The 23,648-nt window shown below is 39.7% G+C and overlaps 9 non-coding genes across 9 annotated transcripts; 5 read left to right on the forward strand and 4 right to left on the reverse strand.

Annotated features, from left to right (window-relative positions):
- The first annotated feature begins 8,888 nt into the window (after window positions 1-8,888).
- On the forward strand, window positions 8,889-9,007 carry LOC130223897 (5S ribosomal RNA). Its single transcript, XR_008837007.1, has one exon. It is a non-coding gene; the product is annotated as a 5S ribosomal RNA (ribosomal RNA).
- Window positions 9,008-9,236: 229 nt separating this feature from the next.
- LOC130223976 (5S ribosomal RNA) lies at window positions 9,237-9,356 on the forward strand. Its single transcript, XR_008837082.1, has one exon. It is a non-coding gene; the product is annotated as a 5S ribosomal RNA (ribosomal RNA).
- Window positions 9,357-14,835: 5,479 nt separating this feature from the next.
- trnal-cag (transfer RNA leucine (anticodon CAG)) lies at window positions 14,836-14,918 on the reverse strand. The gene has a single exon. It is a non-coding gene; the product is annotated as a tRNA-Leu (tRNA).
- A 94-nt stretch (window positions 14,919-15,012) lies between these two features.
- Window positions 15,013-15,085, forward strand: trnam-cau (transfer RNA methionine (anticodon CAU)). Its single transcript has one exon. It is a non-coding gene; the product is annotated as a tRNA-Met (tRNA).
- Window positions 15,086-16,287: 1,202 nt separating this feature from the next.
- trnal-cag (transfer RNA leucine (anticodon CAG)) lies at window positions 16,288-16,370 on the reverse strand. The gene has a single exon. It is a non-coding gene; the product is annotated as a tRNA-Leu (tRNA).
- A 94-nt stretch (window positions 16,371-16,464) lies between these two features.
- trnam-cau (transfer RNA methionine (anticodon CAU)) lies at window positions 16,465-16,537 on the forward strand. Its single transcript has one exon. It is a non-coding gene; the product is annotated as a tRNA-Met (tRNA).
- Window positions 16,538-19,909: 3,372 nt separating this feature from the next.
- Window positions 19,910-19,980, forward strand: trnae-cuc (transfer RNA glutamic acid (anticodon CUC)). The gene has a single exon. It is a non-coding gene; the product is annotated as a tRNA-Glu (tRNA).
- Window positions 19,981-20,039: 59 nt separating this feature from the next.
- On the reverse strand, window positions 20,040-20,126 carry trnay-gua (transfer RNA tyrosine (anticodon GUA)). Its single transcript is given in 2 exon segments — window positions 20,040-20,075; window positions 20,090-20,126. It is a non-coding gene; the product is annotated as a tRNA-Tyr (tRNA).
- Window positions 20,127-20,216: 90 nt separating this feature from the next.
- Window positions 20,217-20,288, reverse strand: trnae-uuc (transfer RNA glutamic acid (anticodon UUC)). Its single transcript has one exon. It is a non-coding gene; the product is annotated as a tRNA-Glu (tRNA).
- Window positions 20,289-23,648: the final 3,360 nt, after the last annotated feature.

Here is a 23,648-nt window from a genome sequence, read left to right on the forward strand (position 1 = left end):
TCCGTTGTGCTTTACATGTGTGAGTTGATTTCCAGCCTGGTCATTTGTTTAAGAGAGCCTGGTGTTTACGTGGAAGGTAACTTACTTGCACCCTCTTTGTGCTTCGAAGCATGTTATGGCAAAATTGAGTGTCATCTTACTGAAAATAGTTGCAAAAACATACATGACCACATATGTGCCCCAGTCCAGCCTCCATCAGGAAAGTGGCAACATATGTGACGAGGTGGCCGAGTGGTTAAGGCGATGGACTGCTGATCCATTTTCAGATTTATTTTGTGTTGTCACTTGTCACTTTATGTACACTGGAAGCTTCTGTAGCCAAAACAAATTCATTGTGTGTGTGAAGCACATTTGGCAATAAAACTGATTCTGATTCTGATTGTGCTCTGCACGCGTGGGTTCGAATCCCATCCTCGTCGCTCAAATTCACTGGCATTTGAGAGATCCTGGTGATTCAGTGGAAGGTGTATTACTCGCACCCTCTTAGCGTTTTGAAGGATGTTGCTGCAAAATTTTATGTCATCTGTATCGAAAGTAGCTGCAAATACATACAATATATGCCAAAGTCCAGCCCCCATCAGGAAAGTGCCTACATGCATGACGAGGTGGCCGAGTGGTTAAGGCGATGGACTGCTAATCCATTGTGCTCTCCATGCATTGTAATCCTAAAAGTGTGTGCATTTGTGACAAAAAAAAGAAGGAAACGTATATCAGGCCTGCCAGAATGTCTATGTTTTTTATGTTTGTTTTTGAGGTTACCAAAAAGGTGTCTGGTGCCATTGGGAACACGGCTGCATGGATGACCAATATTGGGAATGAGCTTGGTCAGGTTTTGAACAGTGTTCTTACAACAGCTGAAGGTGCAGGACTGGAGGAGGTGTGCCAGGGCATCATCAGACGCTACCAGAATGCTGGGGAGCCAGAGCCTGAGGTCATCTATGTTGACCGGGATTGCTGCAGTCAGTCAGCTGAAATCTTATTAAATGTGCAGTGCATTTGACAAAAATTTTTAAATCTTTAAAATCTTAAAAATGAATCCTTTCCCTAATGATGATGAAAAATAATTATTAATTACATTTACATTTACATTTAGTCATTTAGCAGACGCTTTTATCCAAAGCGACTTACAAATGAGGACAAGGAAGCAATTTACACAACTATAAGAGCAGCAGTGAACAAGTGCTATAGACAAGTTTCAGGTGTGTAAAGTCTAAGAAGCAAAGCATTAGTAAAAAATTTTTATTTATTTTTTATTTTTTTTGAGAGAGAGAGAGAGAGAGAGAGGGCACAGTTAGTGGTATAGCCAGAGAGGCAGTTGCAGATTAGGAAGGAAAGTGGAGACTAATAATAATAATTTTATTATTAATTAATGGGATTTAATTAATAAATACTGACCCCACCATTATTGTACTTAACTATAAATATTATAATTATAATTGCATTTAAAACATTTGACTTTTTACGTTTAAAAATAAATAAATATCTGAACAACAACATCAACAACAAAATGCAGTTTCTTTTCTTATCTGAATTTTTACATTAAGTTAAAGATTAAATTAAGTTTTTGTGTAATCATCTTGATAAATGTGTCTTTATTATGGTGGCTTGAAAAGCCAGCATACTGTTATCTATCTTAAACTTATTATTATTCTTCTTCTTCTTCTTCTTCTTCTTCTTCTTCTTATTCTTCTGAGACTAATTTCTAAGTGTATCTCCTCCTAGGCCTTTCAAGCTACATACTTCAAACTTTCGTCAAACCTTCAAACTGGTCTGACTCGGGTTGCTATATCTTTTCTAACTGATCCGACTTTGGGTTTTCCGAAAAAACGACCCAGAAAAAACCCAAAAGTCCCATTGACTTAACATTGGGTCAAACTTTGTGAGCTCATAACTCTGCATCAGACTGTCCTACAGACTTCTAACTGGACTCATTTAACTCAGTCTAGCCAGCAGCCAATAACTGATGACTTCCTAACTTACTAGCCACTCCCTAGCAACCACTTACAGCACCCTAGCAACTGTCCCATAGACTTCCATTGTAAAAGACTCCCATTTACTTAACATTGGATCAACCTTTGTGAGCTCATAACTCTGCATCAGACTGTCCTACAGACTAGAGTCTGGCCTCATTCAACTCAGTCTAGCCAGCAGCCAATCACTGATTACCTTTAAACTTACTAGCCACTCCCTAGCAACCAATTTCAGCACCCTAGCAACTGTCCCAGAGACTGTGACTAGCTATTCTAACACACGCTAACAGTTTTAACATCCTACTGACATGCTAATCTTGCTAGAAAGGTGCTAGCAACACGATAGTGACATGCTAGTCATGCTAGTAACATGCTAATTCATGCTAGAATCATGCTAACAACATGCTAATTCATGCTAGAAACAAGCTGACTCATGCTAGAATCATGCTAGTAACATGCTAGTTACATGCTAATTAATGCTAGAATCATGCTAGTTACATGCTAATTCATGCTAGAAACATGCTAATTCATGCTAGAATCATGCTAACAACATGCTAATTCATGCTAGAAACATGCTAATAACATGCTAATTCATGCTAGAAACATGCTAGAAACATGCTAGTAACATGCTAGAATCATGCTAGTAACATGCTAATTCATGCTAGAATCATGCTAATAACATGCTAATTCATGCTAGAATCATGCTAGTAACATGCTAATTCATGCTAGAATCATGCTAGTAACATGCTAATTCATGCTAGAATCATGCTAGTAACATGCTAATTCATGCTAGAAACATGCTAATTCATGCTAGAATCATGCTAATAACATGCTAATTCATGCTAGAAACATGCTAGTAACATGCTAATTAATGCTAGAAACATGCTAGTAACATGCTAATTCATGCTAGAATCATGCTAGTAACATGCTAATTCATGCTAGAATCATGCTAGTAACATGCTAATTCATGCTAGAAACATGCTAGTAACATGCTAATTCATGCTAGAATCATGCTAGTAACATGCTAATTCATGCTAGAATCATGCTAATAACATGCTAATTCATGCTAGAAACATGCTAGTAACATGCTAATTCATGCTAGAATCATGCTAGTTACATGCTAATCCATGCTAGAATCATGCTAGTAACATGCTAATTCATGCTAGAATCATGCTAGTAACATGCTAATTCATGCTAGAATCATGCTAGTAACATGCTAATTCATGCTAGAATCATGCAAGTTACATGCTAATTCATGCTAGAATCATGCTAGTAACATGCTAATTCATGCTAGAATCATGCTAGTAACATGCTAATTCATGCTAGAAACATGCTAATTCATGCTAGAATCATGCTAGTAACATGCTAATTCATGCTAGAATCATGCTAATAGCATGCTAATTCATGCTAGAAACATGCTAATTCATGCTAGAATCATGCTAGTAACATGCTAATTCATGCTAGAATCATGCTAATAGCATGCTAATTCATGCTAGAAACATGCTAATTCATGCTAGAATCATGCTAATAACATGCTAATTCATGCTAGAAACATGCTAGTAACATGCTAATTCATGCTAGAATCATGCTAGTAACATGCTAATTCATGCTAGAATCATGCTAATAACATGCTAATTCATGCTAGAAACATGCTAGTAACATGCTAATTCATGCTAGAATCATGCTAATAACATGCTAATTCATGCTAGAAACATGCTAGTAACATGCTAATTCATGCTAGAATCATGCTAGTTACATGCTAATCCATGCTAGAATCATGCTAGTAACATGCTAATTCATGCTAGTAACATGCTAATTCATGCTAGAATCATGCTAGTTACATGCTAATTTATGTTAGAATCATGCTAGTTACTTGCTAATTCATGCTAGTAACATGCTAATTCAGACTCGGCTTTTCAAGCCACCATAAAGTTTGTCCTCAAACTTTAATATCTAGTTTGTAATTATTTTTAAATTGTAAATGAAAATGAATTGTGAATTGAAATCAAATCAAATGCATGATTTTTTATTTTATATTTTCCCTCTAACAATTATTTTTTCCACAGGTGCACCTCTGGCGCTAAATCTTTTCCGGCCATGGAAGTCTATTGTTGGGCTAGATATCTTCCATTTTATGAGAAGATTCAACTGTGGCTTTACTACAAAGCACCACCCTCTCTATAGTATTTTTTGTTCAAAGAACTTAAGGCAGCCAAAAGAGGGGAGTGGAAGAGTAGCCATGGAGGACAGACTCCTACTGAGGCACAGCTTATGGCCAGCATCAGCCCAGGTGAAATCTCAAAGCATTGTAGGCGGCGAACACGCAAGACTGAGGAAATTCAGGCCATGATTTCAGGGCTGCTGGAATCAGTGTGGGAGCTTACTGACACCACGGGGCTTTATCTGGTTAACCCTGAGAGTATGGACCATGTCTGGGAGACACACCAAAAACACCTGGAGTGCATCCAGGACCCTCCCCATGTGGAGTTACACACAAAGACAGGGACACTCCAGAAGGGTGGTAAGTCCTAAATGTGCTTAGATGTGGCAGGGGGTCATCCTCACTGGAAAGTTTTCACGCCATCATTGTGCCTTCATTCCTGGTAAATTTTGAGTGTTAAATTGCAATATGTTCTGTATATTTTGAAGCTTATTAGCAAATAAGTGAACTACTGCTATTGTTTCAGCATTATAGTCGTACCCTGGCCACTATCTGGATTTGGCTTCTTTTTATTAAATTTATTGATTTAAGTTGTTATCATGGAATTTACAACCATAGTTGTCTCTGTATTTTATGTTACTGTTCTATTACTGTCATAAAATTTTAGTTTTCTCAGTTTAAAATAACTGTTAACTGATTTTTTTAATTCCTAGGATGGAGATGCAATGCCATGCACACTCAAATGTACATGTTAGAGGGGTCCTCGAGATTGAACATGAGCTGGAGAAAAGAAGCTGTGTCTGTGGCGAGGACCTCAAACATCAGGACATTTGATGTGTGTTTAATGTCTTATTTAAATAGCATAAGCCAACGAGTCCTTGGTAGGGCTTTGATGCCAGAATTCACCCCTCCAGGAAAACCCACTGGTAAGAGTATGTCTCAGGACAAAGCGTTGGATTATTGCTCTCTCTGTCTCCTGTGTTAAAAATATGTTAAAAATATTGCAGGTGAGCGCATTGCAGTGGAGTACTTGTTAGCTCAGTCCAATAGAGGAGACCAGTTGACTTCACATCAAAATGACCTGCCTGAAATTCCTGCAGAGGAGCCTGAAGATGACAGTGAAATTGACACAACTGTGTGCCATGCAGCTGACCTTGCAGCTGGTGATCCTGACCCTCCAGTAGCTGTCTTTGAGGCCCAGGACAGTAGATGTGACTTAAGGGGTGTTTCTGGATGGGATGCAGTGGACAACTTGGCCGGGTATCTCGTCAGCCTCAACCGCACTATCACTGCTTTATCTACCGACGAGATAGCAGAGATCTTTAGGTTGTATTCATGTTTGGATGCCATTGACCAGTCCCCCTCCAAGTATTCACTTAAGAATAAGAAAAAGGTCTTGGAAGGTCCTTGGAGAGCTTCTTGGAAGCGCAGTGGCTTAGCCCTTGGTCAACAATTTGACATTAGTCTTTTGATGCTGCCTATGTAAAAATTTTATCTATATGTCTAAAAAAACTATAATGAGACATTAAATACAGATCATCCATAATTTATTCAAAGCATTTTTATATCCACTGACTGTTCATGATTCATGGCCAGGCTGCCCAGAGACGTAATGTCAACAGGGTTTCAGAATGTGTGACGCTGAAGCTTTTGAAGGAGTTCAGGGAAGCAAGAAACAGGCCCAAAGACCAAAAGGGCAAAATCTTACCCATTCCTCAAGCAATTGTGATGATGTACAGTCACATTAAGCAGCTGGTTGAGGACTGCAGAGAGATCCTGGACAAGACCAACTTGGTGCTAGTTACAGTCAACACTACTACAGTGTCATCATGGTAAGTTGGGCTTCTTACAATCACTTAAGTAGCATATTACTATGAACGACTGCTCTTCAGAAGCAAATATGAAACTAACTACTCATATTTCTGAATTAGTTTTTATATTAGTTGCAATAAAGTGCACCGTTTTTTCACAACAGCTTTACACAGAACTGTTACTGCTTACAGTACCTTATTGCTGTAATATTAATCACCTCTTGATTTTTGATTCTCACTGGTGAGTTGAGACATTGCAAATTTAGTTTTAACAGAATTATGAACATCATTAACAGTAATGTATAACAGATGGCTCATCTTGTATCTAAAGCCAGCGCTTCTTTTCTGTCTCTTAAATTACACTGCAAACTGCATGCTTTATATTTCTTTAAATAATTTCCTGACATTTTTTTATATATAGTTTCTTTTTTCATTGCTTTGTAGTATATACTTAACCATTCTGTACACTTGCATAAAGAGTAGTTGTGCTCTCTTCAAACTTAATGTTTTGTTGTTTTTTTTCCCCCCTCACTTTTAGAGACAGACGATTTAGAAACAGGTGATTAATAATTATATGAACGTATGATCTCATACAGCCGTACCCCCCACTTTTAAAATGTCCGCTATGCCCCTGCCTCCACCACCGCCTCAGGGATGTATATATATTTTCATATTTATATATATATATTCATTATTTATTTTTTTTTACTTATATATCTTTAAAAAAATAATGTTTTTATTTAAATTTTAACTGTAGTTGTGTAGTTATTTATAGTTATAGTTAATAATAATAATGTTATAGTTTCTTAAGTTTGTATTTGTCCTAATAAAATATAAGTTTGTTTTATTATTAGGTAAACATTAAAAAATGCATTACCAAATTATTATGAGTAGTAGTATATTGAGTAAATTTACAATTATCAAAGTTATAATAATAATCATTATTATGTAATTATTTAATTTGTTTACATTTCTAAAGGTCATGTTTAATTCATTTGTTTTAGTTTTATATATTATTCAAATTCTGTTCTTAATATTATACTTTATACATACATATATATTAGATTAATAATAATATAAATGTTATTATAATATGTATCATAACCTTGTATGTTTTATTAAAAAAAAAAAGTGAACGAGCTTGTTTGTGAAGAGGTAAATTAAGTAATAATAGATTTAAAAAATTTTGTAGGTTAAAATAAGTGAAAATGTGAAAAAAACAATTCAAATAAATCAGAACTTCACATTTACATTCAAATTTACACACTTACATTCCCTTTGTTGTTGTTTTATAATTTTTTACATTTCCCTCTATTTTTTCCTCATACCCCCCCCCCCCCCTTTGTTTTTCTCTCATTTTTTCTTTTTTGCCCACCTTTGTAATCCCTTTTGACCTGTCCTTGGCCGAGTGGTTAAGGTGATGGATTAGAAATCCATTGGGGTCTCCTTGTGCAGGTTTGAGTCCTGTTGTTCATGTTCTGTTCCTTTTTAAAACTGCAACAGTCATCAATTGTTTGCAATTCTAGTGTTTCTTGGGAAAAGGGTTGTGCTGGTAGGAGGAGAAAAACAAGTGCGTGCTCACTGAACAGAAAGGGGCAAATCACTGGGAGGAACATACCACACAGGGGCCACAATGGCTGTCCAGTAACTTGTTGTGACCGTATTGTGGTTAGTACTCTGCATTGCGGCCGCAGCAACCCCGCTTCGAGTCCAGGTCACGGCAGGGTTCCTTACGGTGACGTTGGCATCACGCCCCTCCTCTTGCCACCTGTTTTGTACAGCCCACATTTTAGTGCACGCTGCAACTCTGACACGTCACAAGCGCTTAAATCTTAGCTAACGCCCCAGTGATCCCGGATAACTCAGTCGGTAGAGCGTCAGACTTTTCATCTGACATTCCAGGGTTCAAGTCCCTGTTTGGGCGTGTAAGCCAACTTTTGTAGAGTGTGGAGGATTCGGATTTATACCTTCCTATCCATCTCAGCATGAATCAACGTTTATCCTTTCCTCATCATCTTGTTTCTCATTATTTTTATATAAATATTGGATTATTTGAATGAGTAATTAACTTTGAATTGATTTTAACTAATGAATATGTTAACACATTGCTTAATATAAGAATGTTCAGTGCGTCTGCCTGTCTCTTTATAACTTTTTCAGGAGCCACCAAGCTAGGTCAGAGGTCACGGAGACCTTGAGTGGAGCTGAGGACTGGAAGCAACTGTCTCCATTGTTAATTCTATGAGTTAATACTATCTAAAATGTCTTAAGTGATTTTGCTGTTTTTACGGTTAATTCTTTTAAAGTGATTTTACTTTTTATTCAAGATAGACTTTGTGTAGTAAGGATGATAAGAAACAGATTATACTTTAAGTGTGTGTGTTCTATTTGATTGTGGATCCGTTTCACAGGTCTGGAGTCAGCTCTAAACAGTCTAGTGGATGTCTGACATTTATGCTTGAGATATTGTTCAGAATTGTATGGAAAACCCCACATGGAAATTTTCCCAGTCTATCTGTGTTTTATCCAATCAGGTTAGAACACCTATATGCGTGACGCAGTTAATGACCTTATGTGAGAGTATAATTGTTATTGATTTGTGATTGTAAGCAGAGCGGCCTAGGAACTCATGGCGAGGGTTGAGGCTGGCTTCTGCTGATGAAACTGCAAACTATCTTCAGTAAACTTTATTTATTTATTTATTTAAATATCTGACTCCGGCTCTTCTTCATCTGACAGACTGGTCATTCTTTGGGTAAAACTGTATACCATCCCTACAAGCGACATCTATTGCTGGTAAGCTCTTGCTTGCTCTACATGTCATCGGGCAGCACGACCAATTCGCCAGGCAAGAGCACAATGGAAAGGTCAAGCTTCGTAGTCGTGGCCGAGTGGTTACTGGTGCTGCCCCTATTTTTAAATAGCTAACTCTTGATGGCTGCTTTCGCTTATGGCCAGACCACCCTGGCAGTGCCTGATCTCATCTGAACTCAGAAGCTAAGTAGGGTTGGGCCTGGTTAGTACTTGGATGGGAGACCGCCTGGGAATACCAGGTGCTGTAAGCATTTTGAATTCCTTAATTTGGCAGCGAATATACTTCCCATGTCACAGCTCTGCTGCTGGTGTCTTTTCTGCTGCTGGTGCCCCGGAGCAGAAACAGGAAAAAAAAATATGTAAACACTTGAGGGGACAAGAGCGTTGTTTCTGTCGGTGCTGTGTCAACGCAAGCTGAGCTGCGCTCGGCTCCTGGTGCTGCGCCTATTTTTAAATAGCTAACTCTTGACAGCTGCTTTCGCTTATGGCCATACCACCCTGGCAGTGCCTGATCTCATCTGAACTCAGAAGCAAAGCAGGGTTGGGCCTGGTTAGTACTTGGATGGGACGACCACCTGGGAATACCAGGTGCTGTAAGCTTTTGAATTCCTTCATTTGGCAAAAAAAAAAAGAGGTAAACTATTGAGGGGCCAAGGGCGTTGTTTCTGTCGGTGCTGTGTCAAGGCAAGCTGAGCGGCGTTCGGCTCCTGGTGCTGCACCTATTTTTAAATAGCCAACTTTTGACGGCTGCTCTCCTTTACGGCCATACCACCCTGGCAATGCCTGATCTCATCTGAACTCGGAAGCTAAGCAGGGTTGGGCCTGGTTAGTACTTGGATGGAAGACAAAGCTTTGTGAATTCCTTCATTTGGCAAAAAAAATAATTTAATTAATTAATTAATTTTAAAAAAAGAGGTAAACTATTGAGGGGCCAAGGGCGTTGTTTCTGTCAGCGCTGTGACAAGGCAAGCTGAGCGGCGCTCAGCTCCTGGTGCTGCGCCTATTTTTAAATAGCCAACTCTTGACGGCTGCTCTCGCTTACGGCCATACCCCCCTGTGCATGTGTGATAGTGGTACATTCCAGGAAGTGTTTGGCTGCAGTTGGTGAGAGAGGCTCACCACATTTTCTTCTGTTTAGTTTCATTTTTGACTCAAATACATTTTTGTTAAACTTTTTTTGAGTTTGTTTAGTTTATCCTCCCAGCAGCGTGAGCTGTTCGGGAGAAGTGTTTTTTATTCCTATTTTTTTGCAATGGACGGATCTACGGTGACAGACCTGGCAATGGCGGACGGATTTGAGAAGGCAAATGACAATGGACTGGACAGACGACAACGAGAAACAAACCGATCGGAGAAGGAAGCACAGAAAAGGATTTAATTAAAAGAAGCAACTGTAACAGTGGATATAGGACAAACAACTGAGGTGAGAGCAATGGATTTAATTAAAGCAATGACGGAGAGGATTGGGGATGGAAAGATTTTGGCTGTAAGACCAAAACAAAACAAGGAATATGAAGAACACTTGAAAGAGAGGAAGATGCTGATGTGTTAACAGACGGATTGACTATTAAAGGGATAAACTGTACAGTAAAGAGGCTACAAAATCGAGATTATGTTGTCTCCTTCATGCATCTGCCTGTCTATGTTGCTGACATAGATATTTTAGACAAATTGGATCATTGGGGAGTTTGTCCCATTTCAAAAATTAAAAGAAGGTTTTATCCGGGCACAGATATTGAAGATGGGACGAGGTTTGTTAAAACCAGATTCCCCAAAGAAGTGGCGTCCCTCCCGTACAGCACAAGAATAGAGATAGCAGAAGGACCACAATACTTTAGGGTGATGCACTGCCATCAGGTGAAAACTTGCAGGCTGTGCATGAGCCCAGATCATGTGGTGAAAGACTGTCCAGATTTTAAGTGTTTTAAGTGCGAGGAAAGGGGGCATTTCGCAAGGGATTGCGATGCGGTGAAGTGCCCGGATTGTAATAAGGTTTTAAATAAATGTGAATGTTGGATGGGGGAAGAGGAGTAGGAAGTAGAGCAGCGGGTAGACAGACAGATGTATGAAGGAGACAATATACAGTCAGAGGACAAAACAACAACACAAGACAGAAGAACAGAATCTAAAAGAGAAAAACTACAAGAGAATGAGGCTAATGGAAAGGACAGTGTCACTGAACAGGAAGGGACAACATGGACACAAATGGATATGACTGACAGTTTAAGGAATGTTTTGGAAGCAGCAGAATTGAGAAATTCGAATAATAAAGACTTACAACAAGAACAACAGGAAGACATATTTTGGACACAAATGGACATGACAGACAGTTTTCAAAAGGCATTGGACACAGTGGAGACAAAAGACCAAAGTAATGAGGAGCAAGACGAGTTAGAGGAACATTTACAAAAGGAGGGAAACAAAGAGACACAGGGGAAATCATCAAAAAGAAGACGATCGATAAAGATAAAACCTAATTTAGAGACTGCTAGGAAAAAACTGCTAAAAGATGAAGAAATCGAATGCGCAAATAAGTATGAGTTGCTAAAGGGCTTGGAAGAGATGGACTGAGATGATGGTTTTTATGAATGTTTTTATCTTATTTATGGTTTTAGGAATTGTGTCTTTTAATGCAAGAGGGCTTTTAGACATCAGAAAATTTGGAAAAGTGAAAGAAATGTGTAAACGAGAAGATGTGATTTTATTACAAGAGACAAACTGGAAGGAAGAATACATGAAGGAAATAAGAAAAAGGTGGAGTGGGGAGATTTTATACAATAATGGGGATGGGAGGCTAGGGAGAGGAATTGCAATTTTAATAAAAGAAAACAGTGGGGTTTTATGTAAAACAATCTATAATGACAAAGAGGGGAAGTGTATGATATGTGAAATGGAGTATGAGAAGAAAAAAGTAATTATGGTGAACGTTCATGCCCCAACAGAGGAGAACAGAAAGAAAGAGTATTTTAATGTACTAAGAGATTATTTAAAGAAATATGAAAGAGTTATTATCATGGGGGATTTTAACACTGTTTTTAGTAAATTAGAAATGGCTGAGGGAATGGTTTTTTAAAACAGATAAAGGAAGAAAAGAACTGAAAATATTGATGGAGGAAATGAATTTAATTGATGTGTGGAGAGAAAGGAATGAACAGACAGAAGAGTACTCAAGAAGACAGTTAGTGGGGAATTTTTTTTGTCAAAAGGGAAATTGATTTTATTTTATGCACAAGGAATGTTGAAGAGTTCATAAGCAAGATCAAATATGAAGAAACAAGTCTGAGTGACCATAAGCCAATTTTTATGAATTTAGACTGGAGTAATGTGAAAAGAGGGCCAGGGGTATGGGTTTTAAACACAGCGGTTTTAAAGAATGAAGACTATGTTTTAAGTATAAAGGAAATTATTCAAAAGGAAAAAGGGAATGAAATTTATAATGAGGACAAAAGAATGTGGTGGGAGAATGTGAAACATTTAGTTAAAAAGTTAACTATAAAATACTGTAGACAGTTACAAAATTGTAAAAAAATAGAAGGAAAAAGAGCTGAAAGAAAAACTAGAAAACGAATTGAAAAATGAGAATGGAAAAGATATACAAAAGATAAAAGAACTAGAAGGAAGACTGAAAGAAATGGAGGAGGAGAAATTTGAAGGTGCAAGATTAAGAAGCAAAGCTAAATTTACAGTGGAGGGGGAAAAGTGCACTAAATTTTTCTTTGATCTAGAGAAGACAAGAGGGAGGCAGAAATGATTAAAGAAATAAGGAGCAGAAATGGGAACATAGTAGAAGAAAATGAGGAGATTTTGGAAGAAATAAGATCATATTATGAGAAATTGTTTTGCACAGAGGGAGTAAAAGAAAAAGAGAAAAGGGAATTGTTAAAGCTAATCAAATCAAGAGTAGAAGAAGAGGAAAAAAGAGAATGTGACAAGGAGGTAAGAGAAGAAGAAATAAAAAGAGCAATTAGTGAATTGAACAAAAAGAAAAGTCCAGGAATTGATGGGTTGGGAAGTGAATTTTATATTGTTTTTAAAGATATTTTATCTAGTATTTTAAAGGAAGTATATGATGAGATTTTTGAGAATGGTGGGGTAAATAAAAGAATGGGGATGGGCTTAATGAAGGTGATATACAAAGGAAAGGGGGATAAAGTAGATTAAAAAAATTATGGACCTATAACAATGCTCAATACTGATTTGAAGATTTTAGCAAAAGTTTTAGCAAACAGACTTAAGGAAGTGATGCCAAGCATAATAAAAACAAACCAAGCATATTCACCTTATTCCACCCCGCCCACTTTTAATTCTTCGCTCTTCCGCATTTTGTCATCCAACTTCCGGTACGCTGACACAGTACATCAGATGATAGTTTCAAAAGTTTTTACATAGTGTATAGTTAGCTGTAATTTTAGAAAAATGACATTTAATGTTAGTTCAGTTAATGTTTTGAGCTGGGAGTACGGTGAAACCTCGCTACAACGATCAGATGGTCTCATATTGCCCCATCCATCTTCACCGTTATTGTGGGTAGACGACATGAAAAAGAGGCCAGAGATAACTTACGGGGATATTTTTAATTACTTTGTCCTGTCACAAGGAGTAGATGGAGCGTCTATGAAGAATTATAAAAGTACCGAAGCCTACCAATATTTGCATAGTGGGAAAGTGGGTCGTGTGCGCCACAGCCGTGTGCACCCCAGCCAGTCGAGCAGTCCATGCCACTCAGCGTGGGTGCTACTTAGTAAGCAGGGATCAGCGGAGACTACAGGATGTTCGTGCATAGCTGGTTTAGGAAGGTCCTGTAGCCACGCAGCCTCTATGTTATGGAAGGTAAGTAAATAATACAAATTTTTATGATTTTGTATGTATGGTCATGTCTTGTCACGTTTGTGTTAACATAAGTAAGCTATTCATGTATAACAGTGTGCTAACGTATTTTCATCATAACACACAGTGGCTGACTTGGTTACCATCTGCAAACTAAGTATCTTGTCAAATCTCTTAATTTGTGAGGTAAAAGGTAAGTGCTGTAAGGTAAGTAAATGTTTAACATCTCCTGAGTCTGAAGCAAAGATGGCAAGATGCTTTTTTGACGTGAATCCATCAAATGTCATGACTTGACGTTGTAAGAGGATTAGCCGAAAAGCCCTGCGAATCCCATTGAATTAAAAATAAACGGCATCTCAGGACATTCCACTACATGGACAATTCTTTTGATCCCGTTTCGGTGCACTTGCTTTAAAGCACACGTCCATTGTTTTGAACACATGCTTTTGCGAGTTGCTGTGGACAATGCCTTGATGTTGCACAATTGCCTCAAATCTTGCAGTCTACAGTGCCCATTAACGCTGCCAGGGCCACTGCTACGCTGCGTAAATTATGACGCAAAGAGATTGATGCGGCACTTTGTCAGTGTTACTGTATCACTCGGACATGGCGCAAGAGGGTTAAATACTTGAGCCTGAGATCTCAGCTGTGCAACAGCCACGTCCTCACAGTGAGAGCATGAGCTGTCCGCAGGCACTGCATCGACATGCTGGACCCCCAGACCTGTGATGCGATACTCGTGCCCATCATCCGGAGATAGGAACTACCGCATCCAGAAACGCACATTCAGAACAGCGTCTTGAAAAAGACGCGTTGATTGACTGACACGGCTTTTTTTCTTCTCTTTCCCACAAAGAGTCAAATGTCATGACTTGACGTTGTAAGAGAATTAGCCGAAAAGCCCTGCGAATCCCATTGCCTTAAAAATAAACGGTATCTCAGGACATTCCACTGCATGGCATTCCAAGGCAATTCTTTTGATGCCCTTTCGATGCACGTGCATTAAAGCCCACGTCCATTGTTTTGTTCACATGCTTTTCATGAGTTGCTGTAGACAATGCCTTGATGTTGCTCAAATGCCTCAAAACTTGCAGTCTACAGTGCCCATTAAGGTTGCCAGGGCCACTGCTATGCTTTGGAAACTGTGACGCAAAGAGATTAATGCGGCGCTTTGTCAGTGTTACTGTATCACTCGGACATGGCGCCAGAGAGTTAAATACTTGAGCCTGAACGCACAGCCAAAGATTTGGTTTGTCAGAAGTGGGATTCGAACCCACGCCTCCAGGGGAGACTGCGACCTGAACGCAGCGCCTTAGACCGCTCGGCCATCCTGACATGCACACTTAACCGGAGCTGTCTCCTAGGAGCCACATTGCAGCACCATGACATGGAAGCTGGTGCTTCACAGCTTGCCCAACTCCAGCAGTCCACCTCGTTGGCGCAGTAGGCAGCGCGTCAGTCTCATAATCTGAAGGTCGTGAGTTCGAGCCTCACACGGGGCAAGGTGGTACCTTTTGGCAAACGGGAGCACTTAGGTGACCGGGCGGCGTACTTTATTGCCTTCCGTGCCGTTTATGCTTCCCGGGGGCAAAAAAGGCTACAGCTCCTCTGGAGGGCATGCGGCGTGACGATCCAAGAACATCTCCTGAGTCTGAAGCCATGATGGCAAGATGCTCCCATTCCTGTCACGTTATCGCTTGACGTTTGACGTGGATCCGTCAAATGTCATGACTTGACGTTGTAAGAGGATTAGCCGAAAAGCCCTGCGAATCCCATTGAATTAAAAATAAACGGCATCTCAGGACATTCCACTACATGGCATACCAAGACAATTCTTTTGATCCCGTTTCGGTGCACTTGCTTTAATGCCCACGTTCATTGTTTTGAACACATGCTTTTCTGAGTTGCTGTGGACAATGCCTTGATGTTGCACAATCGCCTCAAATCTTGCAGTCTACAATGCCCATTAACGCTGCCAGGGCCACTGCTACGCTGCATAAATTGTGGCGCAAAGAGATTGATGCGGCACTTTGTCAGTGTTACTGTATCACTCGGACATGGCGCCAGAGGGTTAAATACTTGAGCCTGAGATCTCAGCTGTGCAACAGCCACGTCCTCACAGTGAGAGCATGAGCTGTCCGTGGGCACTGCATTGACATGCTGGACCCCCAGACCTGTGATGCGATTCTCGTGCCCATCATCCGAAGATAGGAACTACCGCATCCAGAAACGCACATTCAGAACAGCATCTTGAAAAAGACGTGTTGATTGACTGACACAGTTTTTTTTTCTTCTCTTTCCCACAAAGAGTCAAATGTCATGACTTGACGTTGTAAGAGAATTAGCCGAAAAGCCCTGCGAATCCCATTGCCTTAAAAATAAACGGCATCTCAGGACATTCCACTACATGGCATTCCAAGGCAATTCTTTTGATGCCCTTTCGATGCACTTGCATTAAAGCCCACGTCCATTGTTTTGTTCACATGTTTTTCATGAGTTGCAGTAGACAATGCCTTGATGTTGCGCAAATGCCTCAAAACTTGCAGTCTACAGTGCCCATTAAGGTTGCCAGGGCCACTGCTATGCTTTGTAAACTGTGACGCAAAGAGATTGATGCGGCGCTTTGTCAGTGTTACTGTATCACTCGGACATGGCGCCAGAGAGTTAAATACTTGAGCCTGAACGCGCAGCCAAAGATTTGGTTTGTCAGAAGTGGGATTCGAACCCACGCCTCCAGGGGAGACTGCGACCTGAACGCAGCGCCTTAGACCACTCGGCCATCCTGACACGCACACTTAGCCGGAGCTGTCTCCTAGGAGCCACATCGCAGCACCATTACATGGAAGCTGGTGTTTCACAGCTTGCCCAGCTCCAGCAGTCCGCCTCGTTGGCGCAATAGGCAGCGCGTCAGTCTCATAATCTGAAGGTCGTGAGTTCGAGCCTCACACGGGGCAAGGTGGTACCTTTTGGCACACGGGAGCACTTAGGTGACTGGGCGGCGTACTTTATTGCCTTCCGTGCCATTTATGCTTCCCGGGGGCAAAAAAGGCTACAGCTCCTCTGGAGGGCATGCGGTGTGACGTTCCAAGAACATCTCCTGAGTCTGAAGCCATGATGGCAAGATCTCTAGGATATCTCTAAAAACGCAATCAAAGCCAATGTTATTGTCATGATTACCAGCGATCTCTAACCACCAGAGGTCGCTGGTAAGCACTCACCCTCACAATAACCTATGGACTACAAATCCGCCATTCATGGACTACATTTTCATACATGCACTCCTTTCACAAACACACATGCTTCCTCATTTTGACTGATTACATTTGCACCAGCTGAGGATTGTCAGAGACTGATTACACACACTATTTAAACAACACACACACTCCCTGCCTTTGCCGAGTCTTGTTATCTTTATAGTGACACTACAACGCGGTTTCCTAGTCTAGTTTCTCTGTGTTTTGATCTTTGCCATGTTTCCCTTTCTCCTTGTCTGCCGCCTGTCTACCGACCTCTCGCCTGTGTTTAACTACGATACTGGACTACCTTCATACATCTGTTTGCACCTGTGTTGACCATTGCCTCCCTGAGTTTGAATAAACCTGCACGTGGATCCTAAACCTCAGTTGTCTCTGTCGCTCCCCGTGTTACAGTTATGTAGAAGTAGTGTTGCCTAAATATTACATTTCTAATAAAATGAAAACCAAAATACAATTGCATTTTTTGTTTGATAAAAATACACGGAAACAATAAAATCAAAAGTTGGCTATTTTGTCATTTGTTTTAATATTAATGAAAACATACTTCGACTATTTAAGCTTAACGGCTATACGCTGCCAATGGCCATTAATAAATATTATTTTACTTTGTACTGGATTATTATGTATATTTTACAATAAAAACTAAAACAATTCATAACACATCAGAACTGTAGACCTGCAGTGTGTAGCCTAAACTGTATGCAGGGGGTGTTGGTCAATGGCCTACGGCACATAATTGAACTAATATCTCCTAATAACCTAAAAGAGCCTAATTTGAGAGATTTAAAAAAATAAAAGACACTTTAAAAAAGGAACAACACGCAAATCGACAACAAATAAAACTGATTGCGTGTTTCAGCACTTGCCGCTCCATACCAAGGTGTGGGGCTGTGTGTGTAGCGCCTTTAAGCAATGTGTGTCAATCAACTGCTGCTGGTGAGAGAGCACGCATAAGTGCGCAAAGCAGGTAAAGATATAACAAAGCAAGTTCATATTATAAATATTTTATTAACGATACTTATCGAAAATTCATTTAATTTTACCCCTCGAATAGAATTTTTAGTTACACCATTAAGAAATCAGGGCACTCTAGAGCCTGCAAAACTTTGTAATAAAATAATATTCTTAACCTTTTTTTTTTTTCTTTTTTTTTTTTAGAAAACCGTTTTCGTTTATTTGGTCAAAATGAATGTGGTATGTATGCTTTTAATCTATGTATAACAATTGCTAAGTATGTGATTTGGATAAGGAGAAATATGGCTAAACATGATGGGAAGAGAGTGGATATATGGCGTATGTTTAAAAACAGAATGGAGATGGCTGTAAAATTGATATTCAACTATTTTATAGTACAAGAAAAGGAGGATGTATTTATAGAAATAATGGTAAAAGGGAACGTAATAGTTGAATACAAGGACAACATCTTAAGTTGGTTATGGGAAAAATATGAAGTCTAATAATGAGTGTTGTAAGTATCATGTGATTTTTGTGTGATGTGATCATTTCTTTGTAAAACTGTAAATATTTGATTTTAATTTAAAAAAAATTAAAATATCTCATCTGAACTCGGAAGCAAAGCAGGGTTGGGCCTGGTTGGTACTTGGATGGGAGACCGCCTGGGAATACCAGGTGCTGTAAGCTTTTTAAATTCCTTCATTTGGCAGCTAATACACTTCCCAATATATATAAAAAAAAACCTCTGAATTCCTCTCTGAACTCTGGAACCAGCCAAGTCAGTGTACCCACTTCCCCTGATTCCATTCGGGGTAAAGTAGGTACAGTGACTTGGCTGGTTTAACTTAGCAAGAGCTGTCGGTGCCCCGGAGCAGAAACAGAAAAAAAAAAAAAAAAAAACAGGTAAACAATTGAGGGGACAAGGGCCTTGTTTCTGTCGGTGCTGTGTCAATGCAAGCTGAGCTGCGCTCGGCTCCTGGTGCTGCGCCTATTTTTAAATAGCTAACTCTTGACGGCTGCTCTCGCTTACAGCCATACCACTCTGGCAATGCCTGATCTCATCTGAACTCGAAAGAAAGACAGGTTTGGGCCTGGTAGGGACTTTTGCAGCAAGTAGGCTGGGTTTACGATTGCTAAGCTAGAATCCTTTGATCCATAGTCATAAGCGTTATCCTTTGTGCCACTGGCACTCCGTTCAGCACCTTGTTAGCACATTGTTTGAAGCAAGGACAAGGCTCTGTCAACCTGGAGTTCCATCACCACACATTCTGCTTTGTTTTATAGCAAGACGTTGTGTGGATGGGATGCTCTTACAGGATTCCTGACAGTCCCTCCATAGAACCCTTGAGATCCAGGGTCGGAGACTCTCTTCTCTCCAAGAGGAGGTTAAAAGCCATAGTTTCTTTTATGCATGTTTTATCAGAGCACTTAGGTATTGCTACAGCTCAGAGACTTACAAGTGGAAGAGATTACGCTGCAAGTTGGCTGGGTGACTTCTAAGTGGTAGGGACTTTTGCAACAAGTAGGCTGGGTTTACGATTGGTGTAGCTGTAGTAGACGTTAATAAAAATCTAGCGGTTGGGGCAGCCTTTGAAACCAGGGGAGCACCCCACGGGCTCTGTGATTGCGGCCTCTTAAACTCAACACACTCCAGAGTGGACCTGAACAGTTCCAGTGGGGGCGAAAGGCGACTGCAGTGCACTGGCTGACATCAAAGCAAAAAGACCAGAGCGAGCCAGCCAGGAGTCAATCCTAGAATCTTCTGATCCGTAGTCAGACGCGTTATCCATTGCGCCACTGGCCCTGTCTGCTTATCTTTTCATCTTTATCTTGTTGCTTGTGATAAGGACACAGCTCAGTCAACACAGAGTTCATTCAACACGGAGTTCGTTCAACACATGCTGTCCTTCATTATTATGGCAAGTTGTGGTGTCGATAGGATGCTCTTACAGTGCATGTGACAGTCCCTCCCTAGAAGAACTGTGATCCAGGGTCTGAGACTTTCTCCTCTCCAGGAGGAGGTTACAAGCGTTAGATTTATTTTTGTCAGAGCAGCTGCAGCATACTTGCGTGGAGGCCCACAGCTAGACTTGAGGGCAAGCTTCTGCAAGACCTTCCCTGGTGGTCTAGTGGTTAGGATTCGGCGCTCTCACCGCCGCGGCCGGGTTCGATTCCCGGTCAGGGAACTTACTTTTGAGCTATGAAAATATATGCGAACTGCACAGGCATGAAAGAGCAAAAGACCTCCTTCGAGCCGGAGTCGAACCAGCGACCTAAGGATTGCCAACAACACACCTACAGTCCTCCGCTCTACCAACTGAGCCATCGAAGGCTTACGAGAGTCCAACACAAGCCCACCCCCTTAAAGTTGCTGCAGTCCGACTGCTGGAAAAAAAGGGCAGTGGCAAAAAATACTCAAGGCTTCCTATACCGGGAGTCGAACCCGGGCCGCCTGGGTGAAAACCAGGAATCCTGACCGCTAGACCATATGGGAGCTGCCACTTATGAGGGCAGTCTTGGCAAAAACTTCAGTTCTTTCTAAAACAAAATTACAAAGACAATATCATGATTTGAAAAAAGCAATACCAAAAGATTGGATTGAAATAATTGAAAAAAAAAAGAGTTGCGGGATAAGGAAGAATTACCAGAGGTCTATTTTAAGAAAAAAAAATGGAGAAAAGATCAATATGAGCTTATGTACAGTTAAGAGTTTTTATGTTGTTTTTAGATCAAAGGCTTTTATAAGACCTATAGCATTCAACTACTGGAAGGAAAGATATGAGGATTTAAATGAAAAAGAAATATGGGGAAATGTCAGAATGAAATATATGGAACCAATTTTACAAAATTGTAATTATTTATTGAGACATAATTGCATATTAACAGAAATGAGATTGTGTAAAATGGCAATTGAACAAGATATAATATGTAAGGTGTTTAGGAAGGAAGGGGAAGGTTTATTACATTTGTTCTTCTATTGTGAAAAGTTGGAGGAATTATGGAAAAATTTAAGAAAATTGCTAAATCGTTAATAGGGGACATATATGTGGATGAACAAAAGAACTGGGAAAAAAAATATTTATTTGGTCAAAATGAATGTGGTATGTATGCTTTTAATCTATGTATAACAATTGCTAAGTATGTGATTTGGATAAGGAGAAATATGGCTAAACATGATGGGAAGAGAGTGGATATATGGCGTATGTTTAAAAACAGAATGGAGATGGCTGTAAAATTGATATTCAACTATTTTATAGTACAAGAAAAGGAGGATGTATTTATAGAAATAATGGTAAAAGGGAACGTAATAGTTGAATACAAGGACAACATCTTAAGTTGGTTATGGGAAAAATATGAAGTCTAATAATGAGTGTTGTAAGTATCATGTGATTTTTGTGTGATGTGATCATTTCTTTGTAAAACTGTAAATATTTGATTTTAATTTTAAAAAAATTAAAATATCTCATCTGAACTCGGAAGCAAAGCAGGGTTGGGCCTGGTTGGTACTTGGATGGGAGACCGCCTGGGAATACCAGGTGCTGTAAGCTTTTTAACTTCCTTCATTTGGCAGCTAATACACTTCCCAAAATATATAAAAAAAAACCTCTGAATTCCTCTCTGAACTCTGGAACCAGCCAAGTCAGTGTACCCACTTCCCCTGATTCCATTCGGGGGAAAGTGGGTACAGTGACTTGGCTGGTTTAACTTAGCAAGAGCTGTTGGTGCCCCGGAGCAGAAACAGAAAAAAAAACAAAAAACAGTTAAACAATTGAGGGGACAAGGGCCTTGTTACTCTCGGTGCTGTGTCAATGCAAGCTGAGCTGCGCTCGGCTCCTGGTGCTGCGCCTATTTTTAAATAGCTAACTCTTGACGGCTGCTCTCGCTTACGGCCATACCACCCTGAGCACGCCCCCTTGAGTTTGACTGAGTCACTGCGTTTAAGGAAGTGTGAGGTGGCAGTAGGGAGAGAAAGGCTCTCCCATTTTGATTTTCTTTATTGTTTTTTTCTTGTTTTGCTTAAAATAAGTTATATTAATTTTGTTTAGTTTTAGTTAAACCCCAGACAGTGTTATCTGTTTGGGGTTAAAACCTTTTGAAAGAATGGACACTTTGATAAAGGAACAGGAACTGAATATCGACTATGGCAGCACGGACAAAGCTACTCCTGAAGATAGCAATTCAGGAGATTCAAACAAGGACATTGACAATAATGACACATGGGCAACTGTTGTGGCAAGAAGGAGGAAAAACAGATCAGACACAAGTAGAGGAGGAAGTGGAGAAATACAACAAACAAAAGGTAAAGCAATTGCTGAACGTTTGGAAAACACCCAACAAACAAGTCAAAGAAATGAGATGATAAACAAGCTGAAAAGTCAAGCAAGATTTCAGAGACAATATAAAAAAGAAACAACTTTGACAATGACTGTGAAAGATCCTGGAAATATCACAGTAGTTATGATTATAAAGGCTGTGGAAGGAAAGACTGGAGTTGGAAAATTGTTTGGACTGAGAAAAAAATCTAATTTTGACTATGAACTCACTATGGAAAATGAAACAGACTGTGATCATTTAATGGATGGACTCATGATCAACCAACAATTCTGTGAGATATCAAAACTCTGCGCAACTGAGAGAATGGTTTCTTTTTTAAATTTACCCAACTATATTCAAGATAGTGTAATCATCCAAAAGCTTGTGGACTGGGGAGTTTCTCCAATTCTCCCACTAAGAAGAAGATATCATCCAGGAACAACTGTGGCTGATGGAACAAGGTTCATCAGGGTGAAATTTCCGAAAGAAGTCATGACTCTTCCTTACAACGTCAAATTTGATACAGAGGAAGGACCCAAATATTTTAGAGTGATACATGATCAGCAGATAAAAACATGCAGATTATGTGGAAGCACTGAACATGAAACAAAAGACTGCCCACAATTTGTGTGTAGAGAATGTCTGGAGCAGGGGCATTTTGCGCGGGACTGTAAAGCCCCACGGTGCCAAGGCTGCAAAAAGACAACATTGTGGTGCAGATGTGAATCGGACGAGGAAGAGACTGGAGTTATGGAAATGCATAAACCAATAGAGAAATCAAGCTATGAAGAAAGTGAGGAGGAACCACAGGATTTAACAGTGGATGGTTTGAATGAACAAGAAGAGGAGCAGGCTATGAGTGAAGAGGATGAAGGAGATACAGTAGAGACTGAGGCACAACATCTAATGAAAGACGATGGACAGGACATGGAAAAAGAACAAGGAGCAGCGGGTGAAAATACAGAAAGCAGAATTGAGGAAGAGGTAAGCGATGATGATAATGATGAAATAAATATTGGGACTAAAGACAGAACAATAGACAGCATAAACAGAAGACGCAGAAAAACTGTACAAATAAATATTCAGCAAGTGCTTAAGAAACAGAAATTATGAAAAGAAGCAAAAGCAAAACTAAAAACTGACAGAACTGATCTAAGATTTTAGATAAAGAAGACTACAGATGATTGATGGTTTGCTTAATTTGGATTTTCTTTTGTTTGGATGGCTTGTTTTCTTTTATATTTCTAATGAACAACTTATGTTTGGTTTCAATTAACGTAAGAGGGCTGTCATCTAAAGTGAAGTTTGAAAATGTAATTGCTTTAACAGAAAAATGTGATATAATATGTATACAAGAGACTGGATGGAATGAAACGATTATTAATGAACTTAAAAAATGTTGGGACGGGGAAATATTGTATAATAATGACCCAAATAAGAAAAAAGGCATGGCAATATTAATTAGAAGAGGAATAGGATGCTCATTTGATGTTTTATTTAAAGATAACTATGGAAGGATCTTAACTATTAAAATAATAAA

This window comes from Danio aesculapii, chromosome 4 (genome assembly GCF_903798145.1).
Source record: "Danio aesculapii chromosome 4, fDanAes4.1, whole genome shotgun sequence".
Classification (NCBI taxonomy): domain Eukaryota; kingdom Metazoa; phylum Chordata; class Actinopteri; order Cypriniformes; family Danionidae; genus Danio; species Danio aesculapii.